The sequence below is a fragment of the Apteryx mantelli genome, chromosome 4 (genome assembly GCF_036417845.1).
Source record: "Apteryx mantelli isolate bAptMan1 chromosome 4, bAptMan1.hap1, whole genome shotgun sequence".
Lineage (NCBI taxonomy): Eukaryota > Metazoa > Chordata > Aves > Apterygiformes > Apterygidae > Apteryx > Apteryx mantelli.
The window spans coordinates 86376840-86393228 of NC_089981.1; positions in this window are offsets into that span (position 1 = coordinate 86376840).

The window sequence follows — 16389 nt, forward strand, 5'->3', positions numbered from 1 at the left end:
CCATATTGGCAAGGAAATTTCTTTTCCATAATTTTTCTTACCTAATCCAAAGTCCTCTGCCATCCCAAGGAAAGAGTCATTTACCTCAGTGGGGCTTGTGTCCTTTCCTACTTGAATAACACTGCAGGGTTTGCAGGCACCCTCAAATAACGTGCTAGATTTGAAGGTGACCCACAAATTGAACTAATAAACAGAATTAACTGAGCTCCTGAGGATCAGACTTTGTTGTCTCAGGCAGTTTCACCATCAGTTTTGGTTACTGCAGGCACTCAGAACCGGGGACCTGGATTTTCCTCCCTTATTATTTCTCTGCTATGTTTAACCAGACTCTCATTAGGCATCAATTGATATTCATTTTTAATGGGAGCTAATTTTTTGGACCCATGCAAACAATTAATGGTTGTTTGTAGAGCTAGAACATAATCTCATGCATGCAGCTGCCTTTGATTAGCATGTTTCTGAGGCCCCTCTACTATTTTGCCTCCTCAGTAGAGCCTTATATGATGTTATAGTCACAGAGAGCACTGCAAAAACCATGTAAGTCTGGAAGAACAGGGTGGGAACGATGGTCAGAAGCTGGAGGCTGCAATCCTTGGTTGTGGGGTGCTGCCTGCCAGCCTGTGGCTCGTGTAGAGGAGAGGAGGCACTGGAGCTTACCGGCAGTAACCAACATATGTCCATCTCCCTGCAGCCTCTCTCACCTGCTTGGAGACCCCAGGTGCCGGATGTGGCTGCTCCGCAGAGTGCAGGCTGGCTGAAGAGCTGCGCTGGGTGCACGGGGTCGTGGAGCGGCAGCGGGGAGAGCGGGGACGTGCTGGAGGCAGAGGTGAGTCTCGTGCTCAGGGAATGAGCCGGGGCAGGTTTGACCCTGTGAGATCGTGGCCTCATTTAGGAGCTCGTGTTTGGGCTTTCTCTGGCGTAAAGCTGGAGAAGGCTTGCAAGGTTAGTGTGAAACTTGTTTCTCTGAATTTTTCTCCTCTGGTTCCTTCATTTGCATTTCCTTAAAGCCCCTCAGGTTTAGCAGACCCTGCCAGAAAACTTCAGTTTTCATGCATAAAAGCTTGAAAATATGAACCTGAAAAGAAAAACCAAAGTAATAGAAAGAACTGAAATGAATTATCGCAGTGAAACCAAATACTCTTCTGAGGCCTGATGAGCGATTTTGGGACTCTCAGGGTCGCTGGCGCTTCAGGGCTGAAAAATGTCACCGCAAGTCCTATAAGGGAAGGAGCCCCAGCCAAAAAGCCATAAACTCCCACCCGGCAAGGAATAACTGAGACTATCAGAGAGACTCAGGTGAGGGAGACCTGGCCCCTTCTGTTCATTTTGGCTTGTTTCAGGTCTGTCTTAAATTCCTTATTCTTCAAGTGAAGAAATAGAAATAGATAGTAAAATAGGCCTGCATTTCCTGGGGCGGACGGAGGAGCAGAAACACCGCTTGCAGTGATGTCTGTCTTGGGTCTAGTGGTGCCAAGCTACAGCACCATGTGTAGCCTCCGTACGTAAAGCAACTCACTGAGAAATTAAAATGAGTCTGACCCGTTACTAAAGCGGGGTTTTTAAGCTTGCTTCAGATACTTAAAAAAATGCTATGTGAAGTACTGCATTTCAGCTCTAGTTCTGCAAAGCGGCTTACCTTTGTGGGTTGCATTAAAATAACCGAGTACTCGAATCTTTGCAGAATTGATGCTCTCAGTAGAGTTGTCTGCATAATTTTCTGTTGCAACAGTTTTCAAGTGTTTCAATGGTTGCCAAAACCCAACAAAAACAGTTTAAAAAAAGACAGTTTTTCATTTTAAAACAAAAAGTAGGAAAATGTTGAGGAAAAGGATTTTTTTCATTTTCCTCTAAATTTTTCATGGGAAAACAAATCATTTCCTGAGTAGCTCTGGCTTTGAATAGTTCCTTTAACTGTCTTGGTTTGTTGAGTCAAGAATATAGCGAGCTAGGGTTTTTCTTTTTTTTTTTCTTTAAGCAGGCACATGTTCACAGAGATTAGCTATGGATAGAGATATGGATAGAGATACTCTGATGTATGCACAGATTTGGCAGATGCAACTTCAGCCACTAAAGAGTTTAAAACTACAAAGCAGTTTTGTTAACTACAGAAAGCCAAATGCATTTCTTAAAAATCAGATATTTTAAGCGTGCATAAGCCAGCGCACAGCTGTTGATTTTGACTTCAAGGGTGTAGGCTAACTTTTAAAATGGTCGCGTTAGAGTCCCAAGGCTGTGAGCCGTTGCATTTTTCTGAATAACTTTGCATATCGCAATCTCTTTGGTCATATCTTCCTGGTGCTGGGAGTGCAACCCGTAGCTTTGCTGCAGTGTGGCCCTCGCTGCGGTGCTCATTGCAAGTACTTGCATGTCTTGAGTCACCCTCCTTTGGGGCTTTGCTCTTTTTACCCTACCCATAATCTGTTTTAAGTGTTTCGGAACAAAGACAATTTCTTACTCCGTCGCAGGCCCAGCATCGCAGTGCCCTGATCCTACAAGGGGCCTCTAGGTGCTACCAAACTGGAGATATTAAGAACAGTTTGCGGGCCTGGGCACCAAAGTTTGTTACAACACTTATTTATTACCAGCCTCATATAACTCATTCATGGTAAACAATGCAGGTTTTATTATGTGTAAGTAATAGGAGACCTTTGCTTTTTTTCCACTAACAAACATGCCATGGGTAATTATTCCTGTATTAAAACGACATGTGGACATATATGCGACATGCAACAGTTCCATTTCTTTGAAGAGAAGTATTATCCTAAACAAGGTTAGCCACCACTTATTTTGAGGGGCTCTTGCATTTCTGTGTTCGAAGCGCTTTGCGGCCCGCCTTGTCTATTTGATAATCATTAACATGTTCCGTCGTTAACCTTCAAGCAGCTTTGCTTGAAACTTTAGATGCAACTTTTCAAACATTTGTCTTGCATTGCAGACTGTGGTTTGCTGGGGCTGTTTTTATAATCACTAGTGGTAAAATCAGGAAGATGAAAAATGGGTGTGTATTGAAGAGCAGCGTATCCAACATTCTAGATCTTAAATTAGAGTGATGAGCATAAACATTGCAAACAGAGCTTTTTCAACTCGATTGCAATTATATTTGAAATTACCTACAATTACCAGTAACCATCTCAAAGCTAGAAATTAACTTTGTAGGCTCTCCTCCAGATGGATCAGCTGTTAAACGTGCTGTCTCGTGCAGCTGAACGGAGGGGAGGAAAAAGGAGGAAGAGACGTCTGAACGGCAACTGCGCTGTGCTGTAGCTGAAGTGGAGCTTGTGCTGCTGTTACTGCTTGCCGGTCGTGAACGTGCACGTGTTCACGTTGAATAAAACCGATGGCACTTTTCGAGGTGTAGATTGGGAAGTTCCTTTCAAAAGATCGCGGCTTTGCTGACCTCAGTGGACACTGCAGAACGGGACCCGTTATTTTTGCTGTGAAACCTGGCAGGGGGAGGCCTCCTCTTTTCTTCCTCCGGTTGCATGGGGAAGCTGGGGAGGAGCTGGGCCCTGGCAGCTCCCCTGGGCCACTCGCTGCTCATCCTGCCATCGAAGGGCAGAAACGCAGCTCCCTTGCGGCGCTTGGGGTTGCTGCGGGAGGGACTCTGCCTTTCCAAGGGAACCCCAGTGCTCCACACCCCCTGTCCTGGGTGCTGGGCAATTTGCAGAAGCCAACAGCCAGAGGTGAATTAATGAGAGCTGGAAAATTCCCACCTGGAGCGCTGTGAACTCTGCCGATGGCGCGCAGGCCATCCACATCTCTCTCCCCCAGCTCAATTCCTGAGCAAAAGGCTACGTTTATGGCAGATCCACTTATTGCCTGACCAGCTAGAAAATAAAATTTAGTAATTCCTGCACTGCCTGATGATTTCCTGCTGTTACTTCCTCAACCGATTTTCATAATTCGACTAACTCCGTACCACTTCAGCCCATGGCCACCGTGGGTAGAGAAGTCCAGATTCCTTCCCTGATTGTCCCAGAGCTGATCAGTGCACGAGGATGTTGCAGTGGCTGCAGCACAGTCCCTGATTTTCAGCTGGTGGAGCTGAGGGAGGTATTTCGCCCAAAGCATCTCAGAAATGCTTGTGATTTCAGTTTCCAACATGACTCTGAGCCGGGGAATGAGAACGTGCCAGGAGTGTCAGTGACAGCTTTAGAAATGGATTGTTTGCATAAACTTGAAAACAGTACAAGCATAAATGTATTTCCTTTGTTTAACTTTTCACTCTTGTTTACTCGTCTGTGCTTCTAAAAGGCTTTGCAAGTAAACTCTGCAAATCTTTAAGTTTTGCAGGCATTAATGGAGGCTGGGAGTTCTGGGTTCCCTCCTCGGCCCCGCTGTCCGGGAGCGGAGGCGCCGGGTAGCGCCATAAGGGTCTGATCCACAAGATATCAGAACCAACAGGAAGATTTTTATTTACTTTGCTTTGGATCAGTCCTGAAACCCCTGTGCCCGGGGTTTCATTGACTCCATGAGGACAGTAGCCATCTCCTTGGTGCTGGGAAACGATGTCTGTGGAGCTTGGTGTGTCTCAGTCCCTTTCCGTGTGCTTCAGAGGCGCCTGGGGAGCACAGAAAAGTGCCCTGGAAAATCAGACAGACACAAGGTTCCCCAGTGCAGCCGAAGAAAATAGAGGCTTCTAAGGATGGTAGTTTTCTTTCCTAGGGAAAAATTACTTAGGCTGTAAGATTTCGATGGAAATAACTGGTTTTTAGTCCTGTGTTCTTCAGCATCAGCACAGTGGAGGTCTGGCCCGTGCACACTGGGGAGGGGAGAGAGGACCTTCAGGTACATAACAAATGAAAATTGAGTTCTCTTGTTGCCTCTCATAATAATCCCATTTCCCCTGCATATTTTTGGTCAATCGCCTTATTAAACCTGTGCATTTACCCCCATTTGGGCTGTCCTGGTTCTGCATGGAAGCAAACTGGGTACAAACACTGGCTGATGATGTTTTAAACGGCTACTGAAAACACCAGCTTTCTCCTGGCCCCTCCTGGCAGCTGGAGGGGCCTGGGGGCTGGAGCTACAAGCTCCTTGGCTTAGCGCGGTGAAGAAAGGGAGGACGGGGACAGCGTGCAAACCTTGCGCTCTGGAGCTCCCAGATAGACTGGAAGGGCCTGACCTCACCATCCCATCGTTACACACATGAGCAGCCCTAAGGAATTTATTTGCCGTGATAGCAGCTCACCTGTGGGAAGAAGGCTCGAAAGTCGGCTCAGCCAGAAGAGTTTGAGCCTGGTGCCTCCCAGACAGGCCGAGCAGCCGGCAGATCCTGCGAGGCTTTCGAAAACCGGGGCAGAGCAGAGGCAGCTGTAGAGGGGCTCTGGAGCATAAAGAACAGTGTTTTATAACTGGTGGCTCTTTTGGGACTCACAAACTGCTCCTAAAGGGTCTCTAAAAGTTAATGGAGAAAATTGTCCGAAGACTCACATTCACTCTGCAGGAGTCTGTGCTAGCACTGAATATTTGCAGGGTTTCTGCAGTTCTGGTAAGCTGAACATTACTTGCCCAGAAAAAAGGTGACCTGTTCTTGCAGTTAAGGCAACATGCACATGGGCTGAGCCTGTCAGATTTCTAGAACAGCACTGGAGAAATTACTTAAGCACAAATCCGCAAAAAATATTTTGTAGCTGAATTCCTATTGAAAGAAATAGGAAAGAAGAGTCTAAACACCTTTTTTTGGATCTGAACCTTTACCTGCTCTGAAAATGGGGGCAGTATTTCTTCTACTTTTTGCCTGTCTAGTTTATTTAGACTAAAAATCTGTGAGAATAAGAACTGGTTTCTCAGTGCGTTTGCACAGACCTGGCGTGAACTTTATCTCAGCCGAATCCTCCAAGCGTGACCACGGTTCAGGTATGTCACAGAGTCCTGCGTTAAATGAGTGAGGGTTTCCAATGTGGCACTGGCTTCAGCTGCATTTGTGGTAATGGTTTCTAACCTGATTTCTTAAGGGGGAAAACGGGTTTATGCAATCATGTGACTGTTTGGATATGTGGGTCCCTGTCCCTGCTCTCTGCCCCCCTCACTTTCTACCCGTAGGCTGATTTCACCCAAATCTGAGAGAGTCTCAAAAATATTCAGTTTTAACAAGCTTTATGCAATTACGTGACCAGGCATTGGAGAAAGACCTAACTACACCTCCTGGCTTAGGGAAAGCTATGTTCAACCCTTATTAAGCATCAGAAAACTTACATGGAAGAGAACGGTCAGCCCAAAAAGCAGGAAGAGGTTAGATCACAGTGCAATCTAAGCAGGCACCAGAGAATTCACTCTTGAATTAAAGAGGTAATTTTGTGTGGATTCTCTAGTATTTAATATGATGCACACTGGTTGGTGATTTTCTTTCAGCTGGAGCACTTGTCCTTCTCCCATGAGGATCCTCTGGTGTCTAATGAAGGGGCAGCTCACACTGCAAGTATGATTCAGGTAAACAGTCAATCGTCCACAAAAAACAAATCTGAAGGGGCCCCAGCTTCGTGCATCCAGCACTCACATGGCTGCTCATTATATTACAGGTGCACCTCACATGAAGAGAGGCCGTTTACAGACTCTGAGGGCCGGTCTGGGGATCTCCATACGTATCAGAGCAAGCCATTCCTACGTAAGTAACCCCAGCAAAGTCAGGCTGATGACAAGTCTGTGGGACTACTCATGCCAGTAGTTATCCACTGTTGTGCAGACTCTTGTGGGTCCTTTCCTTGACTCCCAACCTGAATAGCCAGGGTGGGCGGGAAGCTAAGCAATATTCAGTTTTTAGTGGGCCTCTGACATTGTCACATGTGTATTAACACTGCCAGGGACATGGCATCACTGTGCTTAGCAGCACGAATGCTGTAGCTTTGCTTAGTCCTCCCTCCTTCACCGCCATCTGCTCTGAAAGCTGGGCACCAGCTGCTTCTCCCATGCAAGGCTGGATGGTGCTTTTCCAAGGCTCCATGCTGGATCCTCTGGTGGCTACATGGGGTTGCCTAAGAGGAAGGAAAGCCCTTCTCACTCTCCAAGGTTGCTGCTTTCTCTTGCTAGTCTTCGGCTCCAAGGAGCAAAGCCAGTCCTAAGCTTGGATTGCCCATGTAATGGTAAAAAATGCAGTTGCTGATCATTGCTCATGAAGAATAATTAATGTGAAAGTACTTTCCTTGAGCTATCAGGTAGGTCCATATCTAGGCTTTGTTCAGTAAAGCATTTAAGCATGTGCTTAAAATTAAGTGTGCTGCTGACTGGAGGCCTTAGACAATAAATATGCTACTGGAAAAGTATTTGGACCATACATTTATTAGCCTGTCTAAAAGCCCCGCTATTTTTTCTTCAGTTCTGATATAAATCATGTCTTCCAAAAGCCACAGTTGTAGGTAAGTGCCTTATTTTGATAGGCGTTGTGTATTGCAGCTATTGCTGCTTTTAAATAAAGTTGTAGATGCTCAGCACATCCGCAGATCAGACACAGCTTGGCTCCCTTCAGTGGTTTAGTGTTTTTTGAGAGATCTCTCTTTGAACTACCCATCTGCAGGCTTTTTCTTTTTACTGTCTGTGTGGCCATCCTGCAATTACCTGTGGGTTTATGATCCTTCTCTAGAGAGCAAGTTGGCTGGACAGTCTGACGATAAAGAAAGATGGGGGTGATAAAATGGGGCAGAGTATGATATCAGTTACAAGTGTCAAATGAGCATCCCTCCAGATTTACAGTGCTGCAACTTTGTTATGGATCTGGCTTCAAGATTTACCGTGAATGGCCATGATTTCAATATCGTTGGAGCTTGGTTTGTTGAATACAAATGTTTCATCAAGGGTTGGATGCCTTGTTGACTGGAGCGAAGACAGACTGGAGTGAGTAGGTCAAGAGCAAAGTAAATGGAAGGTAAATCTTGGGGAGAAGAAACTAAAACATGTTTTTAAAGGGTTTGTGGCTAGCAATTAATTCCCTTAACCCTTAGTTCAATGCTGGGCAACAGTTAAAAATGAAGGAGCCAAGGTTGCCTCTGAAATTGAACTGACCTTGCAAAGAAAGGCTGTAATTGCCCAAAGTGGCAAACGATTTTGGGAACCTGTTAGAAAAACTCTGAAGGGGCCAGGGGAGGTTCAGGTGAATGCTGGAGCCCTCTTAGAAAACCAGGTATCTATGAGGTGGAGGGAGAGCAGATCTCCGAATCATTGTTCCCTTCTGAGGCGCTTGTTCATAAATGCCAGCTCCGATTAATCCTGTGCAAAGTCAAATGTTCAGTTCTGCAAAAAACCCTAAAAATAAACAAGCAGAGAGATAAATTCAGGAGCTGAAGTGAGCGCACACAAGTCAACGTGGATCAACAGCATTGCCCAAATCTGAAGTCAGCGCACAGCTTGGCCTTAGATGAGCTATTTTTAACAGTCAGTAGTGCAAGAGCACAATCAATCTATATTTACATCAGATAATATTTGTGTTTAGTATATAACAGTTTGACATCACATCCCGCTGGGTTGACATCTGTAGAATTCAAAAAGGGTTCAGGATCTCCAAAGAGTGTTTTTGTTTCCGGTTAGATGTGGTCTGATTGTCTAAATTTAAGACATGTCAAACCACATGAGAAGTTCAGGACAGAAGGTAACCACACAGGACGTGGCATGTGGGCCAGGTAATCGCAGTGGTGGAAAGAATGGCCACACTCGTGAGCCCTACTCTTCTACATGCTTTGGAAAAAAAGTGCTCTTTTTTTTTGTTTTTAATAGGAAATAAAAATTAGTAAATGCAACCCCTGGCTGCAAGGAAGCACAAATAAAGCAAAACAGATGTTCATTAGCTAATCACTTGCAATTTTTTCCTCTCTTGTTCTTCATGGAGGAAAAGAAAATTGAGCATGTGGGAACTTGCCCGCTGAGAAAACATTTGGATCTTCAGTCATTTATCTGTTTCACCTCTGACTTGGTTCAGGCCTCCATTAAAAGGCAGGCGGGGTGCTATCAGAAAGAAAGGTCAGCGGGGATCACTTCAGATGCTTTTCGGCTGGGGTAACCCTTGAGGCTATCCTTGCTTTTGTGGGCATGGAGAGCCAGTTAAAAACAAAAACCAAAAAGCAAACAAAAATCCAGTGACTGCAACGGAGCTTTGAACTACATCACTTGTGTTTGTCTTATTCCTAAATTACAGTGTCATTTTTGTACAGTGCTCATTAAAATCACATACATACATCAGGAAATGTGTTTATTACAGCGAATACCAATGAATCCCTGAATAGCAAGCTGCTTATTTCCCAGTGTTATCAAAGGAAAGTAGCATAACCTTCCCCTATGTTTTTATTCCCTTTGGTTTGATGTAATTTTCTTTTCCTCCCTGCTCAAGATGTCTCCAAGAGACCAAAATAGGTGCATGTTTGTACTGCAGCCGGTGGATTTTATCAATAATAAAATGCTAGTATGTAAAGCCAGCTATGTGTATAAGCATCAAATCACATGCGTCCTTTGTAGCAGTGTTATTACACTGGGTAAAATTACAGTAACTCAGCCAACACCTCTTTCATTAGTGGTACTTGCTTCACCCTATAACAATGTTAATTCAACTGTGTTAATTTTAATGTGCAATGGCATAATGGTTGTTGGAAACCTGGCACTATGCAGTAGGTTGGACAGGTGTAAGATCTTGTCTACCAGCCTTCACTGAAGCCATCCTCATCATATCTCAATGCCATATGGGAACTGGTCAACTTCTAGATGGTTTGCTTGGGAGTGTTGGTCTGGGAGAGTTCAATGGGTCTTTCTGTGTTAGGGCCAGGCTTTATTTGGATTTTATTTTCCTTTTATGCTGATAGCACTGAGGTTCATAGTCCTTCTGTTCCTGCTGGAAACAAGCTCTGCAGCCATGGGCAAGCTGGCAGGGATGCACCACCTCTTCTGCATGGGGGACTCTCTCCTGAGACTGGTGGACCTCTCATTGCAGAGGAAAGTAGACTTCAAGAGAAGTCACAGTCAGAAAGAGCGAGGCGGCAACCTGAATAGTTTGTGTGAGTCAGGGAGAAATGGTGCCAAACCTGGCAGCTTTCTTGGATTAGATAGCTGAGTTTTCTAGGCAAGAGGAATGCAGTGGGCCTCACCTCTCTGGATATTAGTAAAACGTTTGATGTTGTGCTGTTTGTATATTTATCACATAAATTGGAGATTAGAACATGTGCTTTAAGATGCTTGAAGAACTGACTGAGAGACAACAGCAAGTAACATAAAAGGGGAAGTATCTGGCTAGGTGTATGAGCAGAGTTCTTCAAAGATTTGTCTTGGGGATGGATCTTATTTAATATTTTCATGAATGACCTTGGAATAAAACATAGGAGCATGTTGCTGAAGTCTGCTGATGACACAAGCTTGGGAGGCGTGCCATACAGAAAGAACTGGATGACCTTGAAGACTGGAGTAATAGAAATGAGATGAAATTCAGTAGTGCAGAATGCAAAGTCATGAGTTTAGGGAGTAATAAGACTTTCCACTATAAATTGGAGACTTGTCAGCTGTAGATAACAAAGGAGAAGAAATTACTCAGTCACAGGATGTGGCTCTGAAAAGGGTATGCACAACTTCAAGTATCTCCTGGGAGGTATTTCCTCCTGGAGAAGGTAGGTCTGCGTTTCCTAGGTAAAGCCTCATGTGGCATCCTAAGAACAATTCTAGTCCCCATGTTCTCGAACTGTGAGTTTGACCTGGGCTGCATGCAGACGGTGAGGATGCTGGGAGGATGGAGATCTTGTCCTTTGAGAAAGCATGAGAGAGCTGAGTTTTTGACATAGAGAAATGAAAGTTGAGAAGGGTGGTTGCTACTGATATAGACATCAGGATGGTAAACATCACAGAGGGAAATGAGCTATTTAAAGTGAAGGACACAAGGCTAAATGGGTGCAAATTGTCTGTGAATACATTGGGCTCAAATCAGAGGAAGCTTTCTAACCAGGCAGAGGAGGAAGGCTCTGAAACAGCCTCCCAGCAGGAGCTGGAGGCAAATAACACCTTGTTATAAGAACAAACTTGGCATGTTTGTGGAAAGGATTATGACACCTGCACTTGGAGGATACTGAGTTTGGAGGCTGTTTCCTGGGGAGTGCTGAGTCTTGAGGATTGCTGGGCTTTCAGTGGAATTCAGACCAGTGATCATATCACAAGTCTTTTTAGGGCTATTTATTTCCCTAACTGGACAGGACCTCATTTTCAAGGGGCAAAAGGCTCAACAGACTTGGTAGGGGCAGTAAGCCGGTCATGTCTCAGGGTGCTTTAGTATTTACTCAGGTTTGTATAGTTAGAGGTTGGTGGGAATCAGATGTTTCATGTTTGGACTCCCTTAGTGTGTATGAGATTAATCTGGTTCAGTTAATGGATGCTGTGCTCTATTTTGTGGTTTCTGTGTGTTGATTCTGAGTGTGGTGTGTATCTTTTGGGTGTTTGAGTTGGTTTATGTTCCTGGGTGTCTACATGACCTGATTAATACTCCCAGGTTAATGCAAATGCAAACAGAGACCACAAGAGAAGGCCTGGCCAAAAATTGCATGTTGCACAGCATATAACTGGCTATCACTGTGTTCGTTAGATAAATAGGAAATGAAATATATTAACCCAGTAATGAGTGCACTTGTTAATCTTGTCATTGGTGGCTAAAAAATAAGTATTTTGGTCTGGAGTAGCAATAACAGATAAATAACAGTACTGCTGTTTTCAACAGCTAGGCAGAGCCAACTCTTAGGAATTGTTGTATCCCTTAAGCAGTGTGCAGCCAGTTTTCCAGGTGGCCCAGGGGGACCTTCCACCCTTGCCTTAAATGTAGCTCTTTCTACTCCAGAGCTGGGAAACTCCAGCTTTAACAAACCCAATATCTATCCTCTAAACTGAATTTCCCAAGATGGGTCAAAAAACCCATGCTGTCCAAAAAACAAACCAAAAGAGAAACTGAAAGACATGTTGGTGAAATCCAGGCTCTGGAGGGGCCAGCAAGAACATCTCTAGCAGGGGTAAATGTCACCCACACTTTTGAAAAGTTGGCTGTTGACTTCCAAAGAGTGGAAAATAAATGAGAAGTTAGAAAAGTTTCAGAAAAGGAGATTGGTGTCCTGCATGCAGCCTTATTCACAGACTCTATGCATCCTGTGCAGGTTCTGGACACAGAAACCTTCACCTGGTAAGCTGGGCTCATTTCACTGCTGTGGCTCAGTCTTACAAAGTGCCAAAAAAACGTGTCCCAGATCAGCAGGCACTTGAATATCTGTGCATCTTGGTGCTGAGCTCTTCCATTGATTTCGTAACTCTTGCAGGGTTAAGGTTAAGCATGTGCTTGAGGGCTTTGCTGGGTCAGAGCCAGGCTACTCTACCTTGCAAGATGCTGGCCCAAAGTGATTCCTGAAAACCTCTTCTATCCATCAGCCAACTCCTTGACTTGTAAACTATCAACGACTTGGAGCTGCTTAGCTTGTGTGTTATTTTCTGGTACCTTGCAGTTTCCTGTAATACTGTGATTAGGAGCTTGTGTAAATTCTGTTCCAGTATTCCACTCTTGGAGTCCTCCACTGTGGATGTTTCTATAACATAGCCCAGCACATCTGGCCATTTTTAATAACCCTGGGGAAAGCATGTCTGCTTAACACTCAGTTCTCTCTCCCTTTGCTTTGCTAACCGAAGTGTTGAGCTCCACAAAAAGATCTGAAGGGATGTTTGCTGCAAAGAGCAAAGTTTGCTTAATGTGAAGAAAGGAAGAAGCCAAAGAAAAGCCAAAGAAGGCTTCTTAACCTACAGCTTTCCTCTCACTTGATCTTTCCTAAAGTGCAATGAGTACCTAGAGTTACTGTCGAGATAGGCAAACACTTTTTGCTGTAGAAGGCAACCGCCGTAGTTTAATGGGCGCTCGCACTGTGTTCCTTTCAGTGCATGTCGAATGGTGACTAAACAAAATGCATTACGTGGTGAATCATGCTGATGCTTTCATTAGCGCAGTTCATGGCAGAAGTAGTGAAATGAAGTAGCTGAGAATAAACAGAGAGAAACCTGGATTTTTCACTGATCTAGCGTTGCCTTCCTTGCGAGGAAGTGAGCCCAGCCTGGTCAGCCGCAGTCAGCTGTGAGGGCAGAGTCAAAGTTTTTCAATCCTTCCCTTACCGTCTCTCGCGAGTGAAGGCCCTACATCATCCCTAGGTGCTCCAGGAGCTGCCATGGGAAAAATGCTGCTAATTAAGATGATGACTGGGGGTCTCTGTCGGGGGAGAGCTCACAAAGGCCTGTTGTCTCCACAGGTCACTGGAGCAGCTCCTTATAAAGATGTGGCAGATCTAATCTGTAAGGACCCTTCATTGCTGAGAGGCTGCCGCTTCCCTCCAAGAGACTCAGTTGAGGGTACAGAGGGGAAGTGGCGACTCTCCAATTCCCCGTGTGCGGAGGTGGATGAGAAGGGAGGCTTTTGCTAAAGGGACCAGGATTTACTGGCCTTCTGAAGCTGAGAGGGGCAGTATATCTACTGCTCCCTTTGCCCAGGGCATATTGGCTTGTCGTACAGGTTTTGATTGCGCCCTTCATTAAAAGAGCCATTCTTCCCTCCAAATTAGGTGGAATCCAGCACTGAAAGAATCCAGCCCAAGTCCCAGTTTATTCCTCCATAAAAACATCTGTATTGTTCTTCCAGGATGGCTCTGCCAAATGAGTCCTCAATAAACCCAAAACCTGGCAATAGACAAAACGCTAAAAAGCGCCTTTTTAATATGGAAAAGTATCCTGCAGTGTCGCAATCTTCCAGTGGAGACCACCCCCTACCCCTGAGAAATGCAGAATAGCACCAGGCCTGCAATTTGCCTGGGGTAAGGCAACAGAGCTGGGCCTATGCTGATTTACTCCAGCCAGAGGATCTGGCCTATAGTTTTTTGTTTTTTTTTCCTTTTGTTTTTTCCTAAAGATCCTTAACTTTTTTTTTCTTTTTTTTTCCTTTTTTTTTCCTGTGGATAGAAGCTTTGCAAGTTCCTTCTTTTATTGTTAGCTCATTTGGCAGGAGCAGCCAAGCAACAAAAGTGTTTTATTTGGAAATAGTTGAGGGGAAAGTCGACAATGTCCGAGCTCGAGTCTGATTGCATGAGCTCTGGGAGGTTTTCACCTCTGCTTCCAGGCTGCACCAGGCTGGGATTATCTCATTTGATTTCGTTGGATCTGTGTACGGTTAAGAAGTGGGGAAAATTAAAGGTTAGTGAAGTTTGCCTTTGTGTCACTCTAGAAGCTTTTAGTTATTTAAGTGTAAATTGTTCATTCTCTCTTCCCTCTCTGTGGACTGAAATATCACGCAACATTCTACTCAGTTATTTAAATCAATAAGGGAAATGTGACTTATACAGCTTATTTTCTGTTGCAGAAGAGTTCCTGAGAAAGGAGCACAGGGGAGATGCCTGTATTGGCTAAAGTGGGAAAAATGTAGTGTTAAAGGCACTGATAGCTGAGTCTCCATCTGAGTATCACACTCAGAAATGCTCACTCTTTTATGGCCAGCAATAATACATGCTATTATTTTGATCTGTGATGTTGCCTATGACTGTTGATTCCTTTCCAAATCTTTAAGACCCCCTTCACAAAAGCTCCACTCAGCAGAGATTAAAGGCTTCAGTCAGCAAAGATTCAAAATAAACCAGAAACAGTGCATTAACGCAAGCAGATCTTTTCCCTTTCCTTCCACCGTCGAGGCTCATGTGAGTCAGTCGGGATCTGCCCCCTTTGGTGCAGTGCTAACTGCACACATGAGCTGAGGTTTGTCTTTCCTGCTGTGCTCTGCAGGGCTGGTCCAAAATAGCTCAGGACCAGATTTCTAAGAATTCAGCCCCTGCAGTCAGGGCCAAATACAGAAGACAAGACTGATCTTAATGTAATGAATAGGTAAGAGCTTGTGGCATGGGGAGGAGCCATGTACGTGTGTATGTCTATGTGGGTGTTAAATGATTCACCCAAGGCCAAAGAGGCACTCGGCGTCGGCACCAAGATTAGCATTTCAGAGTATGGTTTCAAGAGCCCGGCACTCAGGCTTGGCAGCAGATGTTCAAACCCTCATTTCCCACTGGGACAGTTGTGATCAGATTTTCAAGAGCTCAGTGTGCACGGGCATGCTGAGCTCTTCTGAAAATGTGGCTGCTTTCTGTGGTGTCTCAGTGGGAACGGAGTTACTCGGGGAAGCTGGCCCACTGCCTAAGCGCCGAGCTCTTGAGAAGGCAGCCCTGACACCGAGAGCTTCTCCAGCCTGGGGTTGGTCATGGAGCCTCTTTACACCTTCAAAGCTTCTCCAGCCACCGCCTGGAAAAAAAAAATTCCTATTTCACAGGGGAATTAGGGGAGTTAGTTAATTGATGCTTCTAAGGCAATGTGAAGATAGAAAATGCTATTTGCCAGCTAAATATTACTAGCACTCTGTGGGCATTTGCAATTCAAATGCACCATTCCCCTGCAGTAGTAGTGTTGTTGCTGTAGTGCTCCTTAGATGGCTGTCAAATGCTTTCCTCCCACCAAAAACCACAACTCGCTATCAGATGATGCACTTTCCCAACCAGTTGTTGGGCTCTGTGTTGCCAGTCCCCAGATCACAAGTCAGGCCTCCAGAATTACAAGTCTTTTAAAAATCATGAGATGGTTTTATTCTTTTCATGCTACTTTCAGCCTTTAGCATGTGTTCAGGCCATCTCCTATAAAGTTTCTTCTTTAAGGTCATAAGGACCACAGATTTTTTTCTTAAGATGCAAGTGTGGGATAGAGCAGACCTATGTTATGGAGCTATGGTTTCACGTAACATCAGGGAAGATTCACGGTAAAATCGGAAGAGTTGGCAGCAGAAACGTTTTCCTTATGCAAGGGCTGGCACGGCTCGACACGCAGACGTTCCAGAGAGCAGCTCCTTCACTGGTGCAGCTCCAGCTCTGCCGATGCCAGGGGCAGGATGCGAATTTACAGCTGCCGAGGATCTGCCACCCTCAGGCTCACTGCTGGTGTTTTGAGGACCACAGAGAAGCACTGGCTGATTCGGTGCCTTGCTAAAGCCACGTGCCAGCTAGCAAAAGCAGCTGTTAATCGTCTCCCCAGAGAGCTGCCCTCTGCATACTGAGAAGGAGGGAAAGTTGAACCCTCCTTCTCCCTGCCTTTCTTCGCTTTGGGGGCAGCTGGTGCACAGAGGGAAGTCCTGGGGCTTCTGTTTGACAGAGCAGTCCAAAGAAGGAGGGAAAGAGTTCAGTATAGAAAACTTTTGCCTTTCCACCAACTTTTGCATCCCAACAAGCACAGCCTGTGCCTGCTCTTTTGAGTCAATCTTTCAGGGCACCTGGAAAAAAACACTGGCTTCGGAGACTAAAGAGCTCGGCTAGCCTTTCGGAGGTGATATTGAGAGCCTAGGCTCTGGAGGTTCTCTATCTGTTGGGGACAGGATGGTTTCTGTGCTGC